This window comes from Coregonus clupeaformis, unplaced genomic scaffold (assembly GCF_020615455.1).
Source record: "Coregonus clupeaformis isolate EN_2021a unplaced genomic scaffold, ASM2061545v1 scaf0878, whole genome shotgun sequence".
NCBI classification, from domain to species: domain Eukaryota; kingdom Metazoa; phylum Chordata; class Actinopteri; order Salmoniformes; family Salmonidae; genus Coregonus; species Coregonus clupeaformis.
In genome coordinates, this window is record NW_025534332.1 from 70,337 (window position 1) to 97,429 (window position 27,093).

A 27,093-nucleotide genomic window follows, 5' to 3' on the forward strand; every position below is an offset into this window, starting at 1 on the left:
ACTACTATGCAAATATAATACCAGGCAGTATAGCAGAACATTGAACACTAATTTTATTGCAAGCCTTAAATATACAGAACACTAGCTAACTGTGAAAATAAACCATATTAAATATTCCATAAGAGTAACCTCTAGACAAACTTTACTAAAAAATTCATCTGAGAGAGAGCGAGAGATATTACACACTCAGAGTTCATCGAAGACAGTAACATCGAGTAGCTTGCAGGCTAACCGCTGTGGGATGCAGACCTGATTACGACACTGGAACATGCCCTCCATGCACGTGTTGTTGGGGGCTGCAGAGAACATGGGAGGGCCAATTTGTTAAATACCTGAGATTTTTAATTTTCAAAAAGCGATTCGAACTATATAGAATGTGGACAATTAACAATATAATATATATACAAAAGTATGTGGAACCCCTCAGGATTATCTATTTCAGCCACAGCCGTTGCTGACAGGTTATAAACAGAGCACACAGCCATGCACCGATGCAGACAAACATTGGCAGGTAGAATGGCCTTCCCTGAATAGCTCAGTGATTCTCAACGTGGGCAACCGGCCATAGGATGCCAGTTTTCCAACAAGCCTGTTCGCCAAATTTCTGCCCTCCCAGAGCTGCCCCGGTCAACTGGGTGTAGTTGGCTGAAGTGGGGAAACGTCTAAGAGCAACAACGGCTCAGCCACAAAGTGGTAGACCACACAAGCTCACAGAACGGACCACCAAGTGCTAAAAGCTCATAGTCGCGAAAAATCGTCTGTCCTCAGTTGCAACAGTCAGCAGTTCCAGGAACGCTTCTGGAAGCATCGTCAGCACAATAACTGTTCGTCGGGAGCTTCATGAAATGGGTTTCCATGGCCGAACAGCCGCAGGCGCTAATCATGTCATGCAATGCCAAGCTCGCGCTGGAGTGGTGTAAAGCTCGCGCCATTGGACTCTGGAGCAGTGGAAGCGCTTTCTCTGGAGCGGGCGAATCATGCTTTACCATCTGGCAGTCTGACGGACCCGAATCTGGGTTTGGCGGATACCAGGAGAACGAGGAAGGCATGACAATGCCCCCATGCACAAAGCGAGGTCCATTCTGAAATGGTTTGTCGAGATCGGGTGTGGAAGAACTTGACTGGCCTGCACAGAGCCCTGACCTAAACCCCATCGGAATACCTTTGGCATGAATTGGGCCGATTGCGAAAGGCCAGGCCCTAATCGCCCAACATCAGTGCCCGACCTCACTAATGCTCGTGGCTGAACAGAAGCAAGTCCCCGGAGCCAATGTTCAAACATCTAGTGGGAGACCCCTTCCCAGAAGTGTGGAGGCTGTTACAGCAAGTGGGGGGACAAACTCCATATTAATGCCCATAATTTTGGGTTACAGGATGTTCGACAGAGCAGGTATCCACATACTTTTGCCATGTAGTGTATGGCATCAAAGGTGAAATGTGTTTTTACAGTACTGCTTGTTAGAAGATGGAAGGGCTGATTTTACTTTTTTAAATTATAAATAAGAAATATATTGAGTAATTTCTGCTTTACAATAGGGATTCTTGAATAAACAATGACAGAAGTAATGAGACATTTTTTCTTTACAAAGACTAAATTATGTCTGTGTGCTTTCAGTTCGGAGGCCTTCCAGAGGACAATACACTATGTAACAAACATGTATTGAGACATTAGTGCTTTACAAAAGGGATTCTGAGTGACTAAACTCTGTCTGTGTGCTTTCGGGCCGAGGGGCCTTCAGAGGACAATACAACTACCTGTTCACATGTATCGAGACATTTGGAACTTTAGAAAAAGGGGCTCTGAATACACTGTCAGACACACATATTGAGACATATGTGCTTTAGAAAAGGGAGTGACTACACTATGACTGTGACTTTTGTTGGAGAACTTCAGAACAATAATATTCACCACAGCCAGCAGCAGAGAGCTCATCACTCCCATCTGGACAGTCCCTCTCCCCATCACAAAGGCCAGTGTTTGGGGACGCTAGGCGATTCTCCACTCTGGGCAACTAAACAACCCTGGGCCACAGGTAGCCGCAGACCTGGATATGTACAATAAGTCGTGGTCAAAATATGATTTTACTGAACTGAGTTAGTCTTTAGACTGGAGTGAGCCAGTCTGTTTCAGCTCTCACACCGAGAGCAGGAATTGTCATGCCAAACATGTTTGTGGTATAACAATGAGTGACAAGGATATGGCAAAGAGAGCTGGGTAAACAGACCATCAGATTTGAATCTGCACAATTACAGTACTAGAAATAGATATTCACAAGACTTTTCTGAAGAGTCTGTGCAAATATTACTGAAAAACATCCCAGCAAATCCATATCTCTGTTTGCGCTTATTGCTCATCCATATATATCCACCAATGATGTGATCTCAAGAAATTTCAAATATATGAAATTCATCTTAATCTTCATTAATCTTTCCCTGTCACTTTGATGAAGTGGATTTATGGCTGTTCTCTACATTCTCTCGGAGAATAAACACATTTGAGTCAAACATAATGTAAAAATGGGATTCAGGTAGTGTATACCACAGATCTCTGCGCTCTCGTCCAGTCCATCCCCACAGTCGCTCCCTCTCTGGTCACGAAAGCCACTGCTTGGTATGCACTTGTTCTTAGAGCAGGCAAATTGGTTCCCACAGGCAGGACAAGTCTAGACAGAATGAAATATAACATATTATATGGTATTTCATTGGGACAGCGGGAAGCATGTAAACATCTTCACAATTAACCACATGGTAGAGAGCAGTGATAAATTAATGATTTAGTTCGGCAGTGTAGGTGCGCAAAATCCAATGGCCCTAGGTTATAGAGCAATGAACAGAAAAATTTTAAGTCACATACTTTTCTGTGCAAGAAAGAAGGTAGGCCATTGTACAGAAAAGGTGAAAGAAAAAATATACATATTGAGGTGAAGGTAAACAATTTTAGCGAATCTCTATTCTAATGTAGGTGGAACATTGTATCACTATATCAATGTCATCTGTGAAATTAGATACGAACATTGCAAAACCATTCCCTCAGTCGTAGCACTTTCAAAGGTAATGCTTGTCTTACATTCTAACCATGTACAAAGGAGGAAGGAGTGCCAAGGAGGTAAAATAATTCCAGCCTCAGCAAGCAGAGAGAGAGAGAGAGAAGAGAGAGAGAGAGAGAGAGAGAGAGAGAGAGAGAGAGAGAGGAGAGAGAGAGAGAGAGAGAGAGAGAGGGAGATAGATAATAATTGTCTGTTTGTTTATTTGTTTCCATTCCACATGAAGTGTATAATGACACGTGGAGCTGCTTCCCTTTGCTCCTTGGGCAGCCAGAGAGCAACCAGTAACAATGACTGTGGCTGTATGGACAGGTCTGTGTGGAACTAGCCACACAAACAGCAGGCACCAACAACACTGTGTGTGTATCCAACCGCTACTAACTGGGACTCATTCAAATACACACAGACGATGAGCATTGCTGCCCAGAGGGACTTAAAAATCACAAGAACAAAAAAAATCCATAAAAAATAGAAATAGGATATGTTATTGCTATTCTCTTTTGGTTAACAGTGCACATAGTCCACTGCTCAACGCTAAAGGAACCAACATAGGAGAGAAACATCTCCTTCCGTTTCCTCAGTAGGTTCTTTGAGCAGGGATTGTGGGAGATTTCCACATAGGGGTCAAATCAGGATGGAAGCATTTGGCTCAGCAGGAGACACCCCTTCACTGCTTCCTTTAATCGACCCCTACACGAACGAACCAACAACACTGGTGTTATCTTCTCATCTGGCCGTAGACCGAATGTATTGACATCAGCACACAACAAGATACTGGACAAAAGGGGAAATCAGTACAATAAATTCTCCATTTGGCCACCGGAGCTGGTATCAACATTTCATGCAGGATGTACCCACAGTAGATAATGATCCAAACCATTCCTGAATTGGAATAATTTTGACTCTCTCTCTCTCATCCCAGTATCAGTGGATACAAATCAGTGTAATATGCTTGCTGAAATAAATGTAATGTAAATAAATATTATAGAAATAAATATGTCTGAGTATCATACCACACTGGAATTCATCGCTCCCATCTTCACCAGTCTCTCAATCCGAAGCCAGACAGTGTGGACAGTTTCCACTGGGGCAAGCAAATGGCCTTCCTCAGCATCTCTTTCTGAGGGAAGGAGCTGGGGAGAAACCAGAAGCCAAGATACAGTCAGAACATAAACTATGAGGCCGACTATTTTCAAATGACATATTTCAAAATGAATCTTGAAATGCATTCCATAGGCCTACAAAGTGTCTGTCTGGTACAATACGACCACTTCAACAGGTGAGACGACAGAACTAGCGTCACGAGAACAGAAAAAAGGAAGGAAAAAACATACTCCGGCAGTTGGTTTCATCTGCATAATCCTGACAGTCGGTGGCTCCATCACCATATCCAGGAGGGGGTGAAAACAGGAGGGAGTGAGTTACACTGACGACACTGGTTCTCCTTCACCCCCAGCTTGTAGTAATCCAAGCAGCTAGCAGTTGCCACGGGAGGAAGTGGGCATTCGACCAGTGCACATCCAAAGGCTAAGGTTAGGGATTGATATTCCCTAATAAGGATTGTCTTATCTATAATAGTGTAGTGTCCTGACATTAATAACAATGAAGAATAACTTCAAATTCCGAAAGCGGACTTTCCTTCTTTTTTATTATCTAAATTAATAACACACCATCAGGCTAGCCTACAGACCAGCTAACGTGGAAGCTATGTTGGCAACGTTGTTAGGGCACCTTAGAAAGATACAGTGTAAGCTGCCTTAACAAAGATAGTGTGTTGCCTAAAAGACACGGTATGGCGCTTTAACAAGGCTTATCTGTCTCAGTTCTTCTCATCTGAGGCGTGGGACAGTCGATGATCTGATTGCAGCGGGCCGAGGCCGGAATACAAAACCCTGTTCACACCAGTCTGAGGGAGAGGATGTGGAATCTGAAGAGAAAATAACAGGTCAGAAAAGAAAAAGATTAAGAAAGGAGGGGTAGAAATATGTTGTATTTGAAATCCATCTCTTTGGTTCATCAAGTCAGGTGGATTAGAAAGAGATGTAATAGAAAGACTAGATAGTATTATCCTTGCTTGGGAAATGTTCCTATAAGAAATCTAATAGGAAAGACAGTAGTTCACCCTAAAGCTATTTTTTGTTTATACAGTAATAATGTAGTACAAGATTATGTTGTCTGTCGGACTGGGCATGTAAATTCAGATTCTTATTACTCACTGTTACAATAAACCTCGTCGGAATTATCTCCATAGTCGTTGACTCAAATCCACAAACCCGCCGATTAGCCAAGCACACGCTGGTTCATAGCAGCTCTTGAAGCCCCGTCTACAGTTTCTGTTATCTGTAAGAGAGGAAGAGGAGAAAAAGAGGGAGAGGAAGAAAAAAGGTGTTAAAAAAAAAAGACACTTTATAAAAAGAGATTCGAACAAAGAAATTACATGAAAGACACTTTAATACTGTTCCTCTTCTCCTTCATGGATTTCAGGAAGTGGAGCGAGTGAACTCATTCTATTGGACAAGAGTCCCCGGGGGGCTTGGTAGGGAGCGTATTTTCATCTGAGCACTGGTGAACTAAGTACAGTAACACATATTGGGTGCTTACTTACCACAGTACTGCATTTTTCATCGACTTGTCTTTGCAATGTGAGCTATTCCGTCGCATGATCAGCTGATAGTCGATACACTCCCCGTTCCCACACTCAAACTCACAGTGTGGATGTTGCAGGAGGAGTTCTCAGCTGCAAAAATAAGAGAAAATCAATATTTTCTGATTGATTCTTTGTCCAAACAGAAGGGTCTGTTTTCTGCTATATACCCTCCCAGCCCCTCACATTGCTTAATCTGACAGTAGCACTGTCAGATGACTATTTATCAGATGACTATATGACAGAGTGCCTATTGTCTACTAGCCAATACTTTTACATGGTCCTTCGAGCCGGATGGTGGTTTGGCCAATGATAGAGGGGAAAAGACAAAGTGCCTAGACTTACATACACATCTGTTATCTTCCAGTAGTAGTCTCTCTCCTCTGCAGCTACAGTTGACCGTGCCGTGAGGGTCAGAAGACAAAGGTCATGACATCCACCGTTCAGCACAGTGACAAAGGGACAGTTCACCTGGAAAAACAGAGCATTATGGGTACTGTAGTAGATCATGTTACAGAAAACACACATCCAACCTCCAAATAAACAGGAAAGTGTATTGATAAAAAAAAAATCAAATCCAAAAGCCATGCTTTACTTCCTTCTTGCAGTGCCTCCCATAAAGAGTTCCAGCTTCCAAATATTTGAAATCAAGCACTGAAAACTTTTCAAGGGCAGTGCTGTGGTAGAAAGGTAGACGGTCTCCGTTGGGGACCCTCTTTGAACTGTGTTTGGCTCTAGGACAGCGGTATGGAGAGGTAAGCTATAACCCATGCCATCATGCTGCCCTTAATACCCACACGTCTGCTCATTACAGTTACTCCAGGAGAGAGAGAGAGAGAGAGAGAGAGAGAGAGAGAGAGAGAGAAAGAGAGAGAGAGAGAGAGAGAGAGAGAGAGAGAGACAGAGAGAGAGAGAGAGAGAGAGAGAGGATTTCTCTGCTCGAATGGTATAGATTCAGCTGACTGCACTATGCCAAGCTTTGGTTCTGTTGAAGCATAGGCCAGGCAAAATGGGGTAAAGCCTGTGTGGCACTGGAGGTTGGGGTTTTTTGAGGTTATTTCTTCAATAACAGATTTACATTGAGTGGTAATTAATCGGGAGGGTAAATGGGGCTATAGTAAGTCTTGTATAATGTTCATGCCAAATGGTCGAAACTCAGCTACACTGGGTTGTAACCAAAGGCAAACCATCACAGGCTGCAGTTACATTTTATCACATACAATTACAAAATAGTCTACTCTCAAAATACCACATTTTGTGTGTATATTTTAGACAATGTATAGAAGACTCTGTGCCAACAAGTGAGTTTTGCTTTGATGTACTGTATAGAATTCACTTACAATTGTTGGTATTGTTAGAAACTGCAACAATTCCCATTGGTCGGTGGGGGATGTCGGCTCTGAGGACCTTCATGTCGCCACCTGTGTACTTATTGGAGCGTACCACCGCCTCCGTACCCAATCAGACCAGAACAGGAAGTTCCCCATAGATAGCCAGGCCAAAGAAGGTTCTGGACCTGACTTCACAATCACCTACAGAATGAACGGAAGAAGACAATTGGGATTCTACAAGCAACCATGAAGGGGTTCTTCAAAGGGTTTCCCTATTGGGACAGCCGAAGAACCCTTTAAGGCCTAGATAGCACCTTTTTTTCTAAGAGTGTACAAGATATGACTTAATCATTCTATTGAGAACAACATACAGATATATATAATATTTTTATTTTTTTCTCCCTTACAAATCTGTGAGCCATCATATTCACATCGTTCAATCTTTCCCAGACTGCCATCGGAGAAGAAGAGTTTCTCTCTCGGCGGTATGGTCGATGGTGAGTCCATTAGGTGTGAGGATGTCTGCTGGTGACAATACTCTGGATATTGTTTCCTGACAGGGTGGACCTCATAATGCTGGGGTGCTGTTCATTCCAGTTAGTCCAGAACATCAGGCTGCATCAGCAGTGAAAACAAAAACTATATTGAGACTTTCCACAGAAGCAAACGGATGGGATGCACCTTCATTCAATATACTGCATTGTAAACATCCATCAACCATCAACGTCTACACTGAATGATGTATTTCCATTCAAAAGAAACATGTTTCCAGGAAAAAGCGGATACACTTTTTTTCTATCTCTATTTTCTAAAAGATATGAAACACGTTTCTATCCCTCACATTCCCTAAAGCAAAATGATTTAGTCACATTTTTAAGACAGCCTCGTGTTCTTGTGAATGAAAGTAGAGGATAGAAGGGGAGGCAAACATAAAAGACATTAGGATCAGTAAGGAATGACGATAGAACACTTCGACATTCCCCCAGAGCAGTTACAAACCTCATTCCCTGATTGCAGAAGTTTCCAACAGATTTAACTAACTTAGTACATAACACAACCCAGTATGAAAATGTATGCACTCTCACTAACTGTAAGTCGCTTCTGGATAAGAGCGTCTGCTAAATGACAAAACATTAAAAAAATTTAAAGAAATATACCCAAGTGAACATCTACTGTAGGCCATTAAGGGCCTCTATAAGACATTAGGAGCAGTGAAGGTTTAACACCTACTTCTGACACTCCTCCAGAGCCAGGTTATGTGGGTGGTCGTCCTCTGCCAGTGTGACCACAGCCTCTCCTGGTGATGGCCCCGGGAGGCTCTGGTCCAGGCCTGTGCCCCTGCTGATGGTGGCTGTGGTCGAGCTGGTCCAGTAAAGCGAGTCCCAGGCTCCATGGTACGTTAGGCCCTCCACTGACCCCACATCTACACATGAACAATAACACTGGAATAATTAAGCAATAACGCACGAGGGGGTGTGGTATATGCCAATATACCATGGCTAAGGGCTATTCTTATGCACGATGCAACGCGAGTGAGCCATGGTTAGACGTGGTATATTGGTTATATACCACAAACCCCCCGAGGTGCCCTTATTGCTATTATAAATTGGTTACCAATGTAATTTAAACAGTACAAATTAATTTTTGTCATACCCCTGGTATACTGTCTGATATATCACAGCCACCAATCAGCATTCAGGGCTCAAACCACCCAGTTTATAACACTGAATATGTGTTAACATTGACAAACACTGAATAACACTAATCTGACTTTCGGTAGAGTAAGAAGAGCTCAACAAACACACATGATACTAAGCGGATTTGTCTTTGCTTTCAAGGTAAAGTAAGAAAAAATATATATACAGTACAAGTCAAACGTTTGGACACACCTACTCATTCAAGGGTTTTTCTTTATTTTTTACTATTTTCTACATTGTAGAATAATAGTGAAGACCCCAAAACATGAAATAACACACATATGGAATCATGCCAGTAACCAAAAAGTGATAAACAAATCAAAAAATCTTTAGATTTTTCAAAGTAGCCACCCTTTGCCTTCATGACAGCTTTGCACACTCTTGGCATTCTCTCATCCAGCTTCATACGGAAGGAGTTCCCACATATGCTGAGCACTTGTTGGCTGCTTCTCCTTCACTCCGCGGTCCAACTCATCCCAAACCATCTCAATAGGGTTGAGGTTGGGTTATTGTGGGAGGCTAGGTCATCTGATGCAGCACACCATCACTTTTATTTTTTTCCCTTCTTGGTCAAATAGCCCTTACACTCTCTGTGAATACTTTGATTTTAAACTGGTTGGGTCTGAATGTGGATAACCTTCATCGGGATACACCTGGATATCCCCTGTGAATATATCCCATTATTTCACATTTTGCCGTACCGACCAGTAGAGTTTCTTCCTAAAAGATCAATCAATGCCAAACTCATTTGAACGGAACCTAACAAGCCTAGGCAGGTGGAAAGATGTCCCACTGTGCTAAGAGATGAGCAATAGAAGACTGCGGTGCCATGTCACAGCTGCTCACTGTTTTACATTCAGACAGGACAATAGCACAAACTAGACATACAAATCAACATTCGCTACCAGTAAAAAAAAGTAATACAAATAATTAGAGAATACAGCCAGTATACAAACAGGCAACACCACTAAGAAATCTTTCAACAAACAACTGAAAAAATAAAATCATATTCTCTTCATCTGCCCAAATGTATTCCGAGAATAGATTCTGCAACTAGCCGTAATATCACACACTTTGTTTGAACATAGGCCCTATATGGATGACAAAATATTATTTTAGGAGATATTTAATTATCATATTCGTTAATCATTATTTTGTATGGGAATAGTGTTGGTGCTTTCTCCATGAAAGCCAGCCTCCTATAAGCACACCCATTATTCCCTTCCCTGTCCAACATCCAACCTCCTGAGTTATTTAGATGGATCTTCCTTCCACGTTTCTGGTCAGTCAGATGTATTTGAGCCAAAGTCAGCATGGAGCCCAGCCTAGTATACAGAAGCTCCAGGGGCTATGGGGGTGATAAGGGGATCAGTGCTGTCTATGTGCATTAGGGAACTTTACTGCAACACCTCCAAGGCCTCTGTGTGTGTGTGTGTGTGTGTTCAGCTGATTCCTCCTAAAACTACTGTATCATATGGACATACAGTAAATGTCATATTCATCTATTAGCATTGGATATTCACTATATATCTATATAGGAAGAGAGTAAAAGGCGTCCTTATGCTTCCCATCCAAAACAGTTGGGAACAGTTTGTGCATGCTGTATATTATGATGACATTTAGCGACTTGTTGTTCAAGTTTTGGTCTTCGCTGTTCGTGCACCACATTTTTTTCTAGTCGAAGTGGTAGCAGTGCGCCCCTTTGTCGGTGATTGGTCAACAGTACGGATTCTTCAAAGTGTTTGTTGTCATTCAATGAGAGAGACCGACGTTCTCATGCACATTTTTCATTGAGAAATACTGCACCAAACAACATGTAAAATTGTGCAACTAAGATCTGCTCTGGAAGAATCACAAAATGAAATTGACAGATTCGGAGTTATCTTAGATTCATTCTGACTACAGCGTCTCAATATGGACAAACATTACTATTGCTGTTTTTCGTTTTCCAAACGGAATGTCTTTCCAACGTTGATCCGCATATAGGCTCCAGCTATATAGTTATATAGTCGCACATACAGTGGGGGAAAAAGTATTTAGTCAGCCACCAATTGTGCAAGTTCTCCCACTTAAAAAGATGAGAGGCCTGTAATTTTCATCATAGGTAACGTCAACTATGACAGACAATTGAGAGAAAAAAAATCCTGAGAATCACATTATAGGATTTTAATGAATTTATTTGCAAATTATGGGGGAAAATAAGTATTTGGTCAACAACAAAGTTTTTCTCAATACTTTTGTTATATACCCTTTGTTGGCAATGACACAGGTCAAACGTTTTCTGTAAGTCTTCACAAGGTTTTCACACACTGTTGCTGGTATTTTGGCCCATTCCTTCATGCAGATCTCCTCTAGAGCAGTGATGTTTTGGGGCTGTCGCTTGGGCAACACAGACTTTCAACTCCTCCAAAGATTTTCTATGGGGTTGGGATCTGGAGACTGGCTAGGCCACTCCAGGACCTTGAAAGTGCTTCTTACGAAGCCACTCCTTCGTTGCCCGGGCGGTGTGTTTGGGATCTGTTTGTCATGCTGAAAGACCCAGCCACGTTTCATCTTCCAATGCCCTTGCTGATGGAAGGAGGTTTTCACTCAAAATCTCCACGATACATGGCCCCATTCATTCTTTCCTTTACACGGATCAGTCGTCCTGGTCCCTTTGCAGAAAACAGCCCCAAAGCATGATGTTTCCACCCCATGCTTCCACAGTAGGTATGGTGTTCTTTGGATACAACTCAGCATTCTTTGTCCTCCAAACACGACATGAGTTGAGTTTTTACCAAAAAGTTCTATTTTGGTTTCATCTGACCATATGACATTCTCCCAATCCTCTTCCTGGATCATCCAAATGCACTCTAGCAAACCCCAGACGGGCCTGGACATGTACTGCTTAAGCAGGGGACACGTCTGGTACTGCAGGATTTGAGTCCCTGGCGGCAGTGTTTGTTACTGATGGTAGGCTTTGTTACTTTGGTCCCAGCTCTCTGCAGGTCATTCACTAGATCCCCCATGTGGTTCTGGGATTTTTGCTCACCGTTCTTGTGATCATTTTGACCCCACGGGGTGAGATCTTACGTGGAGCCCCAGATCAAGGGAGATTATCAGTGGTCTTGTATGTCTTCCATTTCCTAATTGCTCCCACAGTTGATTTCTTCAAACCAAGCTGCTTACCTATTGCAGATTCAGTCCCCCAGCCTGGTGCAGGTCTACAATTTTGTTTCTGGTGTCCTTTTGACAGCTCTTTGGTCTTGGCCATAGTGGAGTTTGGAATGTGACTGTTTGAGGTTGTGGACAGGTGTCTTTTTATACTGATAACAAGTTCAAACAGGTGCCATTAATACAGGTAACGAGTGGGAGGACAGAGGAGCCTCTTAAGGAAGAAGTTACAGGTGTGTGAGAGCCAGAAATCTTGCTTTGTTTGTAGGTGACCAAATACTTATTTTCCACCATAATTTGCAAATAAATCATTAAAAATCCTACAATGTGATTTTCTGATTTTTTTTTCTCTCAATTTGTCTGTCATAGTTGATGTGTACCTATGATCGAAAATTACAGGCCTCTCTCATCTTTTAAGTGGGAGAACTTGCACAATTGGTGGCTTGACTAAACACTTTTTCCCCACTGCAGGCTCCGTCATACGATGCCACCTTCCAACAAGTCAGTTCGTCAAATTTCTGACCTGCTAGAGCTGCCCGGTCAACTGTATCTGTTATTGTGAAGTGGAAAAAGCCTTGGAGCAACTAACGGCTCAGCTGTGAAGTGGAAACTGGCACACAAGCTCACAGAACGGGACCGCCAAGTGCTGAAGCGCGTGAAAATCGTCTGTCTCGGTTGCTACACTCACTACTGGGAGTTACAAACTGCCCCTGGAAGCAACGTCAGCGCAATAACTGTTCGTCGGGAGCTTCATGAAATGGGTCTCCCAGCTGGTCGAGCAGCTGCGCACTAAGCCTAAGATCTACCATGTGCAATGCCAGCATCGGCTGGAGTGCTGTAAGCTCACCGCCACTGGAGCAGTGGAAACGCGTTCTCTGGAGTGATGAATCACGCTTCACCATCTGGCAGTCCGACGGACAAATCCTGGTATGCCAGGAGAACGTACTGCCCGAATGCATAGTGCCAACTAAAGTTTGGTGGAGGAGGAATAATGGTCTGGGGCTGTTTTTCATAGTTCGGGCTAGGCCCCTTAGTTCCAGTGAAGGGAAATCTAACGCTACAGCATACAATGACATTCTAGATGATTCTGTGCTTCCAACTTTGTGACAACAGAATGGGGCAGGCCCTTTCCTGTTTCAGCATGAAAATGTCCCCATGCACAAAGCAAGGTCCATACAGAAATGGTTTGTCGAGATCTGTGTGGAAGAACTTGACCCCCGGCCTCCACAGAGCCCCTGACCTCAACCCCCATCGAACACCTTTGGGATGAATTGGAACGCTGACTGCAAGCCAGGCCTAATTGTCCAACATCAGTGCCCAACCTCACTAATGCTCTTGTGGCTGAATGGAAGCAAGTCCCGCAGCAATTTTCCAACATCTAGTGCAAAGCCTTCCCAGAAGCGTGGGAGGCTGTTATAGCGGCAAAGTGGGGACCAACTCCATATTAATGCCCATGATTTTGGGAATGAGATGTCCCAACGAGCAGATGTCCACATACTTTTGGTCATGTAGTGTATTTAATCACAGTATTTATCTGTCTGGGCTCAAACATTTTATGGGAATAATAAGACTGTTTTCCTGTTGTTCTAGGTGTCATGGTTGTCTATTAATATGCTATTTTCATCTATTTCTCATGTTTGTACACATCTGAAAGAAACAGGAAATGAAATACATAGTATTTTGTCTTCTTTGGATGATTGTTGGAAGGAATTTTAGCATTAGAAGGTCGGAAAAAGCCAGAGGAAATGCCAGTAGTAGTCAACTGTCCCTGACAGTGTGAATAGATCAGGTAATATGTTATGGGTGGAACTGATTGAACGTGTCTGTAGTGTTTGAATTTTCTGTGTAGTGATTTACAGTGGGGACAGAAGGTGTCATCACATCACTTCCGGTTTGCCATCCATCACCTATTACAGTTGGCTGCAAACGAAGATGGATCGAAATGCCAATACCAACTAACACGCCCACTCCTCTACAGCACAAGCCTCAGGCCAACCCTTTTATACACCTACACCAAATTCTGGTACTCTAGCTCAGTTGGTAGAGCATGGCACTTGCAACACCAGGATAGTGGGTTCGCTTCCCCAGGACCACCCATACATAAAATGTATGCACACAGACTAAGTCTTTGGATAAAAGTGTCTGCTAAATGGCATATACAATATTATTGTAACGACCCGGTATTGTGTTCTGTGTTCGTGGGTGTGTTATTGTTCTCATGGGTGCTAGAAGGGTTAAATATACCAGGACAGATGGAAAGGTTGGGGGTATGATGGGTAATGCATAAATAGGGGTTACTGTTCGTCTCCCCCTCTTCTGTTCGGGACCCTTAACTTTACATGTTATATTTGTGTACGTTCGTGGATTTAGCAGGGTTGTGGCCTGAACAATAGCCCATTTAGGAATAAACCTGTGTTCTGCCCTGTACACCTGGTGCCCGTCTTTCTTTTCCTTTATGACTCAGCTGGGTCATTACATTATTATATTAATACACCTAAAGCTTCTCTATATAGGATTCCTTTCATCATCTACAACTCCAGTAGAACTAGATAACATGTAATGTATCACTTCAAATCATTTCAACTGACATCTCCATCGTGCTGTACAATGCAGTCTTTGATAATCAGCAACAAAATGAAAGCAATAGAAATGGCAAAAAGATCTGAGTTTCTGTCAGACGTACAAAAGAGGCTTGAGTCGGTCTCTAAATGTTGACATCAGTGGTACATGAAAGGCAGTGAGATTATGTGGGATCCCCTCTGGTTTCACGCTCCAAGTAACAGTTTGAGCTCTTGTCAATGGAAAGTTGAAGACCTTTGAAATTGTGGGGAAAGAAATGTTCACTACCTGAAACAGCAGCTTTACTTGCTCATCAGTCTTCTCCATCTTTCTAAAGGCAGGGAGGAAGCTAAGGTGCAGAAGTCAAATAATAGAACGCATTCAATGTGAAAGGAGGTGAGAAAAGGATGCACGTACATTCTACAGGGATTTCCCTTCTCCGTTGATCTTTGCTACAGATGTAGGATCTTAATTTGATCACTCTTTTGTTGCTGAGAATTTTCCTGCACAGCAATATTTGAGGTTTAAAAAGGCTTTTAAATTTTGTCATTTACACTTTTGAAATTTCAGACTTGGATGTTTGCCCTAACGAAAAATGTATATTAACCCCTACAATAATGTCCATTAATTATAATCCACATTATTATTCACATTTCCTGTTGCTGCATGATTATTTTCCTGCTGTAGCAAATTGGCTCAAATTAAGATCCTACATCTGAGATTATGATAAACAAAAAATGTTTTCAGCTTTTCTAACTCAGAGCTGTTAGTAATCCATTTAGTAATGGATAAATGAGCAGACAAACAAATAACACACTTTATCAAAGTGAACTTACTCCTCAACGATCACTCTCCGTCCAGTCCAGTCATCATTGACAACCTGTATATTCCCAAAGTGAACGTCACTATAGAAAATCCGGTTGGTGCCTCCAGAGTTCTGTTGTTGGTGATGAAAGGCCAGCGCTTATCACATTCTTGAAGTAGGCAGGGTTCTCATAGGGCCTGATGGGAGAGTTGAGGTCGCTGTCGTCTGATAGGTGGATGCTCCTCAGGACCGACCTCTCAGAGTAGAGAAGGTAGCCATCGTACTGGTGACAGTTGAGACCGTCTAATCAAATGACAATGATTATCTAATTGAACCCTTGAAACTGTGATTAATTGAGATAATAAACATTTGATGTGAAAAAAAAGAAAAAAATAAGATCAAACTTTAAAATGCATTTAAAATCGCTTACACACTTAACAGTAAAACAATTATAAATGGAAGAATAAAAAAGCAAACGAGGCAATAAAAGAGATGAATAAATGAACATAAACATACAAAAAGATCACTGATTACCTTTAGCCAAGTAGCCGTGAGCACAGAAACACGTCCTCCCTCCCACTGCCCTGGTGGAAACACAGCTGATGGCAGCCTCCGTTGTTCTGGCCACACGGGGTTGGTTCCTGTAGGGAAGTCAACAGCAGGGTCAGAGGTCAACACAGGGTCAAGTCAGGTTCTCCACAGTCTCATTGGCTATCAATCTGAAATGTATTGTTTTGACCATAAGGAATAAGATTCCATTATGAAGTTGCAATGATATTGCAGTATCAATGTTAGTCAATATTCAGATATTAGGTTCAATACCTTCACATTAAAGAAGGGGCAATAAGCAGTTGCTGCATCCATTTTTTTGACATTATTTGTACCTATTGATTCTTGAAGAATATAACCTATAAATAAATACCTCATGAGCTTAGTTTAACTGTTGTACCCCAAAATATAAAGCGTATTTATTCCAATGTTTGTAAACAAAGTAAATGTAAACACACCATGGTTTAAACTATCATTTTGATATCATGGATGGTCAGTCCTTGCATCCATAGCTCTGTTTATGAATTTGAGAGTGATTAAATTTTTCTGTCCCCATCCCTCAGCTTTTTACTGAAACAGATGATGATGATGATGTGATGGGAAGAACGTTGTTATTGTTTCAACAGCTGATTGGCCCTTTAATCTCAGGTCGATTCTAGAACACTTAACAACAGGTACTGACAGCCTGGTAAGAACATGAAATAATAAGGATGTTGATAACGAGTTGAAAACCTCAACCTTTCCCGTCCTCGGTTAAAGACTTTGACATCGTTCAGGTTGACCCCAGGCCACTCCTCGGAGTCATGGCTCCCCTGTTGCATAACTCGACGCCTCGGCGAATGGAGCCGTTGGCATGAGCCCTACGCACGCACACATGCACACACACACAACAGGAAGAGGAGGGAGTTTGACACCAGGTAACAGGAAGTTTGACACGGGGATAATCAATGGCCCTCGACTAATTAAAACAGAAGAACTCATTAAAATACACTAGACAGAAGCTAAAATATGCTAGACAGCTGGTCTGACAGAAGGTGACGGGACCTAGCTACCCTTGTGGACGACATTGAGGTAGGTACGCACAATTTAAATAGAGAGAAGGTGTCTTTTCACATTTTTCTGCCCTTTTCTCTGTCAATTATTATAGTATTTAAAGTGACCTTGTGGTGAAGGTGGTTAATCCAACAAGGGTAGAGCAGCTGACGAAGGCTTCTATGGAGCCTGTTTGGCGAGACTGTTCTGTACTGTAACAGTTTATGGAATAATAAATTACCTGTCAGCCCAGTATATGTAAGCCCCATAGACGGCCATTGAAAACAGATCTGCTTGCATTGCTGGCTGAAGATGACAGTACTATCTCCGGCCCTCTCTCCGGCTCTGAAGGCTAGATCCGCTCTATCTTGTCGAGCGCGGGCATCGACCAATATAATTTATTTTCCTAGAATACAATGTGGAGAAAATAAACTTGAGGTATATCACGGTGGGAGAGTATCCTTATAAAAAGATAACACAAAGCAGAGTGTAATGCCACTTCAGCCAGGAGGATCACAGGGAGGCTAAAGTACTGTGTGTGCACTTCTGGGGGCCCAAAACACCTGGTCCTCCTGTTTGGCTCAGTGGGTAAGAGTGTGGAGCTAGCAACATCAACGTCATGGATTCGATTCCTGCTCGGGTCAGAACACTACAATGCCTGCACCCACTGATTGCCAATCATTTTGACACCTATCTTTTTAAGAAAAAAAAGAAAACTTGTTCAACAAAATGTATTTCTCTGAGCATCTGTATTACTTTGAAATAATAATAAAAAATACTAACAATTGAGCATATAATAAAGCTGCGGCAGTATTTGTATTATTTATTTTAAACAGTCTTTTTGCTTATCTTTATCAAGGATGCCAATAACTTTGGAGATGAACGTATATAAGTTGTTTGGATAAAAGCATCTGCTAAATGGCATTAATTATTCTATTTTATTATCTGGGTGGTTCGGAAAGCCCTGAATGCTGATTGGCTGACAGCCGTGGTAGTATCAGACCGCATACCATGGGTATGACAAAAAATACTGTTTACTGTTCTAATTACGTTGGTAACCAGTTTATAATAGCAATAACGCACCTCAGGGAGTTTGTGGTATATGGCCAATTTACTGTACCACGATTAAGGGCTGTATCCAGGTACTCGGCGTGCGTCATGCTTAAGAACAGCCCCCTGACTTTTTTCCACATTTTGTTACGTTACAGCCTTAATCTAAAATGTATTAAATAAAAAACATTACTTTTAGCAATCTACACAATTCCCCATAATGACAAAGTGAAAACAGGTTTTTAGAAATGTTATTAAAAATAAAACAGAAATACCTTATTTACATAAATATTCAGACCCTTTGATATGAGACTCGAAATTGAGCTCAGGTGCATCCTGTTTCCATTGATTATCCTTGGAGAGGTTTCACAACTTGATTGGAGTCCACCTGTGGTAAATTCAATTGATTGGACATGATTTGGAAAGGCACACACCTGTCTATATAAGGTCCTCACAGTTGACAGTGCATGTCAGAGCAAAATCCAAGCCATGAGGTCGAATGAATTGTCGGAGAGCTCCAGGATTGTGTCGAGGCACAGATCTGGGGAAGAGTACCAAAAAAGCATTGAAGGTCCCTGTACAGTGGCCTCCATCATTCTTCTGAGCAGTCCCCGGGGGAGAAGGGGCTTGGCCAGGAGGTGACCAAGAACCTGATGGTCACTGACAGAGCTCTAGAGTTCCTCTGTGGAGATAGGAGAACCTTCCAGAAGGAATACCATCTCTGCAGCACTCCACCAATCAGGCCTTTATGGTAGAGAGGCCAGATGGAAGCCACTCCTCAGTAAAAGGCACATGACAGCCCGCTTGGATTTTGCCAAAAGGCACCTAAATTCTCTCAGACCATGAGAAATAAGATTCTCTGGTCTAATGAAACCAAGATTGAACTCTTTGGCCTGAATGCCAAGCGTCACGTCTGGAGAAAACCTGGCACCATCCCAACGGTGAAGCATGGTGATGGTAGCAACATGCTGTGGGGATATTTTTCAGCGGCAGGACAGAGCAAAGTACAAGAGAGATCCCGATGAAAATCTGCTCCAGAGCGCTCAGGACCTCAGACTGGGGCGCGAAGGTTCACCTTCCAACAGGACAACGACCCTAACCACACAGCCAAGACAACACAGGAGTGGCTTCGGGACAAGTCTCTGAATGTCCTTGAGTGGCCCAGCCAGAGCCTGAGACTTGAACCCGATCGAACATCTCTGGAGAGACCTGAAAATAGCTGTGCAGCAACGCTCCCCATCCAACCTGATCTAGCAGAGAAGAATGGGAGAAACTCCCGAAATATAGGTGTGCAAGCTTGTAGCATCATACCCAAGAAGACTCGATGCTGTAAAGGGTCTGAATACATACATAAATGTATATTTCAGTTTTTATAATAAATTAGCAAACAATTCTAAAAACCAGTTTTGCTTTGTCATTATGGGGTATTGTGTGTAGATTGATGAGAAAACAACAACAATTTAATCAATTTTAGAATAAGGCTGTAATGTAACAAAATGTAGAAAAAGTCAAGGTGTCTGAATACGTTACAAAGGCACTGTACAACACCCCCTCGGGCCTTATTGCTTAAATATACCTCATAGTCTATGGAGATCCCATTGGGCCATGCTATTCCAGAGTTGACAAGAATTACTTGGTCTGATCCGTCCAGCCGGGCCCGACCGATGCAGGGGCTTTGGCCCCATTCTGTCCAGAACAGAAACCTGGCCAAGAGGACAACAGAAGGGTAAGAAGAGTTCACAGCCACCACCAAACAATGTTCATACTTTTTACAGTCACCTCATACATTGACAGGGGAAATGCTTTGGGTTGATCTAATGTGAATTGTTCATAATCGGGTAGACTATTTTTTTTTTGTCTAGTTGCGAGTAAAGATCTATTTTTCAAGAGAGAAATGGACCAAGTCAGCAGCATCAACACATCATTATTAGACACAGGCTCATGACGGAAATTACATCAACACAATAAGCAGCATGTCAGTAAGAAACATGTACACAGCACAAGCCAGAAAAACAGAGTGCAATACATCAAGCATCAGAGCTTGCAATAAAATCACATGGCCATAACAGAATCAATGCATAAACCAAAGGTGGCTGAACTCAATGCTGGTATGGATGGACAGTCGGAGTAGACATTTTCAACTCCCTTCAGAATACTAATACTGAGGCGTGCAGCTGATCAATGTTCCAACGGTTATGACTTACTAACTGTGAACGCACGCAATTATAAATTATAAATATAACATGACAGTATGCCCTGGCTCCAATCTCTCACACAAACTCTTATATCCATAGGGGCCAGTTGTTGACATATTTCTATATTGGCTTTAATTTAAGCAATCAGAGTGATTGCCACTAAAGTTATCTCTCTACATGAGACCTCGGGGTAATGCATGCATACAATGCTATGAATAATAGGGGTTAGAGAGAGACAACATTAATTAGCCCGGCGCAGGTGAGGCACAAGCTGTGACAGTAGGACACACAAAACACACACACACACACACACACACACACACACACACACACACACACACACACACACACACACACACACACACACACACACACACACACACACACACACACACACACACACACACACACAGTGCCAGTAGACTCATCTCTATTCTCCTCTAGCTGCTATCCTGGTTCATTAGCATCTCATCAGGGGAGGAATCAATAGGGAAAGTGCCCTGCAGTCTAAGCTGATGTGGGAAAATGGACCTGTCATTTATTTTCCTCTTATTAATGATCGAGAAGCTGAACACATGAGACAGTGCTATCAGTTATGAATGCAGAGAGTGGGGAAATACTGTATTTATACTTTATAGTGTGCTTTGGATGAAGGGTGGAGTGTTTAGATTTATTGGCGGTAATTGCTTGATGTCATATGTACATTTTGTTGTGTTACAGCCTGAATTTAAATGGATTAAATTGATATTTTGTGTCACTGATCTACACAACAATACCACATAATGTCAAAGTAGAATATATACACTACTGTTCAAAAGACTGGGGTCACTTAGAAATGTCCCTTGTTTTTGAAAAAGAAAAGCAATTTCTTTGTCCATTAAAATAACATCAAATTGATCAGAAATACATTGTAGACATTGTTAATATTATAAATGGCTATTGTAGCTGGAAACGGCTGACTTTTAATGGAATATCTACATAGGCGTACAGAGGCCCATTATCAGCAAACCATCAGTCCACGTTGTGTTTGCTAATCCAAGTTTATCATTTTAAAAAGGCTAATTGATCATTAGAAAACCCTTTTGCAATTATGTTAGCACATGTTGAAAACTGTTGTGCTGATTTAAAGAAGCAATAAAACTGGCCTTCTTGAGATGAGTTGAGTATCTGGAGCATTAGCAATTGTGGGTTTCGATTACAGGCTCAAAATGGCCAGAAACAAATAACTTTCTTCTGAAACTCGTCAGTCTATTCTTGTTCTGAGAAATGAAGGCTATTCCATGCGAGAAATTGACAAGAAACTGAAGTTCTCGTACAACGCTGTGTACTACTCCTTCACAGAACAGCGTAAACTGGCTCTAACCAGAATAGAAAGAGGAGGGGAGAGGCCCCTGGTGCACAACTGAGCAAGAGGACAAATCCATTAGAGTGTCTAATTTGAGAAACAGATGCCTCACAGGTCTCTACTGGCAGCTTCATTAAATAGTACCCGCAAAACACCAGTCTCAACGCAACAGTGAAGAGGCGACTCCAGGATGCTGACTTTCTAGGCAGAGTTGCAAGGAAAAAGCCATATATCAGACTGGCCAATAAAAAGAAAATATTAAGATGGGCAGTCTGAGATATGGTTGTTTCTTTGCATAAGTATTCAGACCCTTTACTCAGTAGTTTGTTGAAGCACCTTTGGCAGCGATTACAGCCTCAAGTCTTCTTGGGTATCAGCTACAAGCTTGGCACACCTGTATTTGGGGAGTTTCTCCCATTCTTCTCTGCAGATCCTCTCAAGCTCTGTCAGGTTGGATGGGGAGCGTCACTGCACAGCTATTTTCAGGTCTCTCCAGAGATGTTCGATCAGGTCTATGTTCTGGCTCTGGCTGGGCCACTCAAGGACATTCAGAGACTTGTCCCGAAGCCACTCCTGCGTTGTCTTGGCTGTGTGCTTAGAGTCGTTGTCCTGTTGGAAGGTGAAACTTCGCCTCAGTCTGAGGTCCTGAGTGCTCTGGAGCAGGTTTTCATCAAGGATCTCTCTGTACTTTGTTCTGTTCCTCTTTCTCTCGATTCTGACTAGTCTACCAATCCCTGCCGCTGAAAAACATCCCCACAGCATGATGCTGCCACCACCACGCTTCACCGTAGGGATGGGAGTTTCCTCCAGACGTGACGCTTGGCACTTCAGGCCAAAGAATTCAATCTTAGTTTCATCAGACCAGAGAATCTTGTTTCTCATGGTCTGAGAGTCCTTAAGTGCCTTTTGGCAAACTCCAAGCGGGCTGTCATGTGCCTTTTACTTAGGACATTTTTATAAACCTGTTTTCACTTTGTCATTATGGGGCATGGTGTGTCGATTGATGAGGAAAAAACAGATTTAATACATTTTAGAATAAGGCTGTAACGTACCAAAATTTGGAAAAATGAAGGGGTCTGAATACTTTCCGAATGCACTGCATATTAGTGTTTTATTATTCATGATTTGTATAGACGTTCACATTTTTATTTTCTTCCACTTTGACATTAGAGTATTTTTGTGTAGATTGTTGACAAAAAGTACAATTAAATCCATTTTAATTCCACTTTGTAACATAACAAAACGTGGAAAAAATCAAGGGGTGAGAATACTTTCTAAAGGCACTGTAATTATATAATTCTACTACATAATCTTTGTGATGATCATCTTATGACGTTCATTATTACTGGCTATCAAAATCAATTAAAACATTTTTTAATTATTTGGTGGTCATTTCTAGGGAATACATTATGCAGATAGGACGTGTTCATTACATACCAAGTGGGTGGACTTCCTAAAGTGTTGACTGAAATGAAAGACTGTACACACCCTTTCACCGGTGCACAGCAATGGCTTTTGGGCTGGTCAAGTCCCTTCAGCTATCACCATGGCTCGGTACAAGCCACTGAGTCGAGCAACCTCTATGATGTTGAAGCCATGGTCCGTCCAATAGATATTACCTAGTGAACAACACAAACAAACATGACTTTGTACAGTGTTAAACCATTGCATTACAAGTCAGTCAATTCATTACATTTTATGTATGTCTTATTTGAGAAAGTATGTCCAATATATTTTACTTGCAGTCAAATATATTGGCACCCTTCACTTTACAATGGAGCGCAATGGAGCAGAATGTTCTGTTTTCTATTTTTTTATGGTTGAACTGCTATTTTTACTCTGTAGCCACCTGAAACTTACCACAGGTAAGATGTTACACTGTAAACGAGAATCGCCTGCCTCCAACCAAATTAATTTGAATTCTGAATAATTTAGTCAAAGCTGTTTTTTTTATACTTTGAAGTGAAAAATATTATTATTATATTTTTTTCTTGGTCCTCGTGCAGTTGTAAATAAAACAAATACCTGTGTGAAAAACGTTGTTTTAATTTCAAATTATTTTAGAAGAAATAGTGAATCTTGCAAGGGTGCCTTCGAAAGTATTCAGACCCCTTGACTTTTTCCACATTTTGTTACGTTTCAGCCTTATTCTAAAATTGATTTTTTTTTATCCTCAGCAATCTAACACAATACCCATAATGACAAAGCGAAAGCAGGTTTAGAAATGTTTGCAAATGTATTACAAATAAACAACAAAAATACCTTATTTACATAAGTATTCAGACCCTTTGCTATGAGACTCAAAATTGAGCTCAGGTGCATCCTGCTTCCATTGATCATCCTTGAGATGTTTCTACAACTTGATTGGAGTCCACCTGTGGTAAATGCAATTGATTGGACATGATTTGGAAAGGCACACACCTGTCTATATAGAAGGTCCCACAGTTGACAGTGCATGTTGGAGCAAAACCAAGCCATGAGGTCGAAGGAATTGTCTGTAGAGCTCCGAGACAGGATTGTGTCGAGGCACAGATCTGGGGAAGGGTACCAAAACATTTCTGCAGCATTGAAGGTCCCCAAGAACACAGTGGCCTCCATCACTCTTAAATGGAAGAAGTTTGGAAACACCAAGACTTAGAGCTGGCAGCCCAGCCAAACTTCTGAGCAATCGGGGGAGAAGGGCCTTGGTCAGGGAGGTGACCAAGAACCCGATGGTCACTCTGACAGAGCTCTAGATGTCACACCCTGATCTGTTTCACCTGTCTTTGTGATTGTCTCCACCCCCTCTCCAGGTGTCGCCCATTTTCCCCATTATCCCCAGTGTATTTACACCTGTGTTCTCTGTTTGTTGCCAGTTTGTTTTGTTTCGTCAAGCCTACCAGTGTTTTTCCCTTGCATCCGGTCTTTTTTAAAGTTTCTGTTTTCTAGTTTTCCCGGTTTTGACCATTCTGCCTGCCCTGACCCTGAGCCTGCCTGCCGTTCTGTAGCTTTCCCCTTCTGATAACCAGGTGGCGATCGCATCTCTGCATGTCCCGGCAGACATATCAGTATGGATGACGGATCACCACCTCAAGCCTGAACCCTGGCAAGACGGAGCTGCTCTTCCTCCCGGGGAAGGACTGCCCGTTCCATGATCTCGCCATCACGGTTGACAACTCACGTTGTGTCCTCCTCCCAGAGTGCGAAGAGCCTTGGCGTGACCCTGGACAACACCCTGTCGTTCTCCGCTAACATCAAGGCGGTGACCCGATCCTGCAGGTTCATGCTCTACAACATTCGGAGAGTACGACCCTGCCTTACACAGGAAGCGAGCACAGGTCCTAATCCAGGCACTTGTCATCTCCCGTCTGGATTACTGCAACTCACTGTTGGCTGGGCTCCCTGCCTGTGCCATTAAACCCTACAACTCATCCAGAACTGCCGCAGCCCGTCTGGTGTTCAACCTTCCCAAGTTCTCTCACGTCACCCCCGCTCCTCCGCACACTCCACTGGCTTCCAGGTTGAAGCTCGCATCTGTTACAAGACCATGGTGCTGCCTATGGAGCTGTGAAGGGAACGGCACCTCCGTACCTTCAGGCTCTGATCAGTCCCTACACCCAAGCGAGGCATATGCGTCATCCACCTCTGGCCTGCTGGCTCCCTTCCTCTGCGGAAGCATAGTTCCCGCTCAGCCCAGTCAAAACTGTTCGCTGCTCTGGCGCCCCAATGGTGGAAACAAGCTCCCTCAACGACGCCAGGACAGCGGGAGTCACTCACCACCTTCCGGAGACATTTGAAACCCCACCTCTTTAAGAATACCTGGGATTCTTCTACCCCTCACCCCACCCCCCCCAAAAACAAAAAAAATAAAAAACATTGTAAAGTGGTTATCCCACTGGCTATAAGGTGAATGCACCAATTTGTAATTCGCTCTGGATAAGGCGTCTGCTAAATGACGTAAATGTAAATGTAAATGTAGCTTGTCACACCACCCTGGATTATTGACCTCTGCCTGCCCCGACCCTGAGACTGCCTGCCGTTCTGGACCTTTTGGACTCTGACCTCTGCCTGCCCTCAACCTGTCGTTTTGCCTGCCCCCTGTTTTTGAAATAAAAGTTTATTACTTCGACACTGTCTGCATCTGGGTCTTCTCCTGAAACGTGATAGTACGAACTGGCCATGACTGACCCAGCAGACTCGGGACTAGCTCCGCAACGCCATCTCCTCCCTAAGGAGCCACCATTGGAAGACACGAGGAGTTGCTTTGTGGTCTCATGGAAGAGTTCCAGACCTTGGCCGAACGCCATGTCCGAGCATTTAACACATTGCTGGAGCAATTGGGTTGTCTCTTAGGCAGCCTACCACAACGGTAACCTCCCAGGCCTCAGCAACCCGGCTGTTAGCAGGTGTGCTAAGCTTGTAGCGTCATACCCAAGAAGACTCGAAGGCTGTAATCGCTGACAAAGGTGCCAACAACTACTGAGTAAAGGGTCTGCATACTTATGTAAAGGATCTGATTACTTATGTAACTGTTATATTTCAGGTTTTTTACAAAAAACAATGTTATACATTTTAGAATAAGGCTGTAACCTAACAAAATGTGGAAAAAGTCAAGGGGTCTGAATACTTCCCAAGGCACTGAATTTGACTGCAACTGTACTTGTATGTCCTACTTGGCACTTGACATTGTGTTGTCTTATGTAAAGGTTTACTTTGAGAGCTCGGCTACTTACCTGCAATCCAGTCCACTGCAATCCCTCCACGCGGTTGATACCACTAGTGACAATGTCCTCTCTCCACGTCTGATCTCGCTTGGCTCTGGATATTCTGTTCAAGCCCATGTCTGTCCAATATAACGTATCATTTCCTATGAGGAACACCAATTAATTGAAAAGGATTAATGTTCTCCACCTCATTTGTTTTCTACAAACTATAATTAAAAATAACAATTAAAACATTGAAATGAGTGATTAATTTGCAATCCGAAGCAGGAAGAATAGTCCAAATAATCACAATAAAACAATGTCAATACACTCACCAGCATGGAAGTCAATCCCCACAGCCATCATAGAGCCGGTCACCGGCATCAAGGCTTCACTGTTATCACTGGGATCCAGGGATATCCCCCTGATGCCCTCATGAACCGAGTACATCAGGAAAGACCCTATGCCTTCAAGTTGAAACACAAAGCCAAACCAATCAACTGTATGGCATCTACTGTACATGTACAATTAAATTCTAACCTTCACTTCACATCACATCAGGAAAGACCCTAGTCCTTCAAACACAAAAAAGCAACACTCATAGACAACATGTCAATGCCAATATGGGACCTGCAGAGCATGTCAAAATCAGATTCACATCATGGTTTAAATATATTGTGTTCCCTGTTGACCCCATGAGAAGCACGGTAAGTACCTTCACATGACATGCGATCAGAGTGGAGGTTGTAGCCCACGGCACAGGAACAGCTCCGTGTGCTCTCTGATGTCGGGAAGAAGAGCTGAGAGCAGCTGACCATTGTTGACCTGACAGAGATTCCTCCCTGCACAGCAGTGGGACATGGTTAGGTTACATTGTACGTTACGCTGTAAACAAACAGTGTACATTAGACATTACATTGTACATTTAACACGTAGGTATGGTCATTGTATATGCTTGTGTATTCATTCAGGAAGCAACACAGTAATGACACAGTAGAACAACATGT

At 42.6% G+C, this 27,093-nt stretch overlaps 1 pseudogene; it reads right to left on the minus strand.

The window, feature by feature from the left end:
* Positions 1-4,940: 4,940 nt before the first annotated feature.
* LOC123485869 overlaps positions 4,941-27,093 on the minus strand; it is a 92,666-nt pseudogene continuing 70,513 nt past the window's right edge.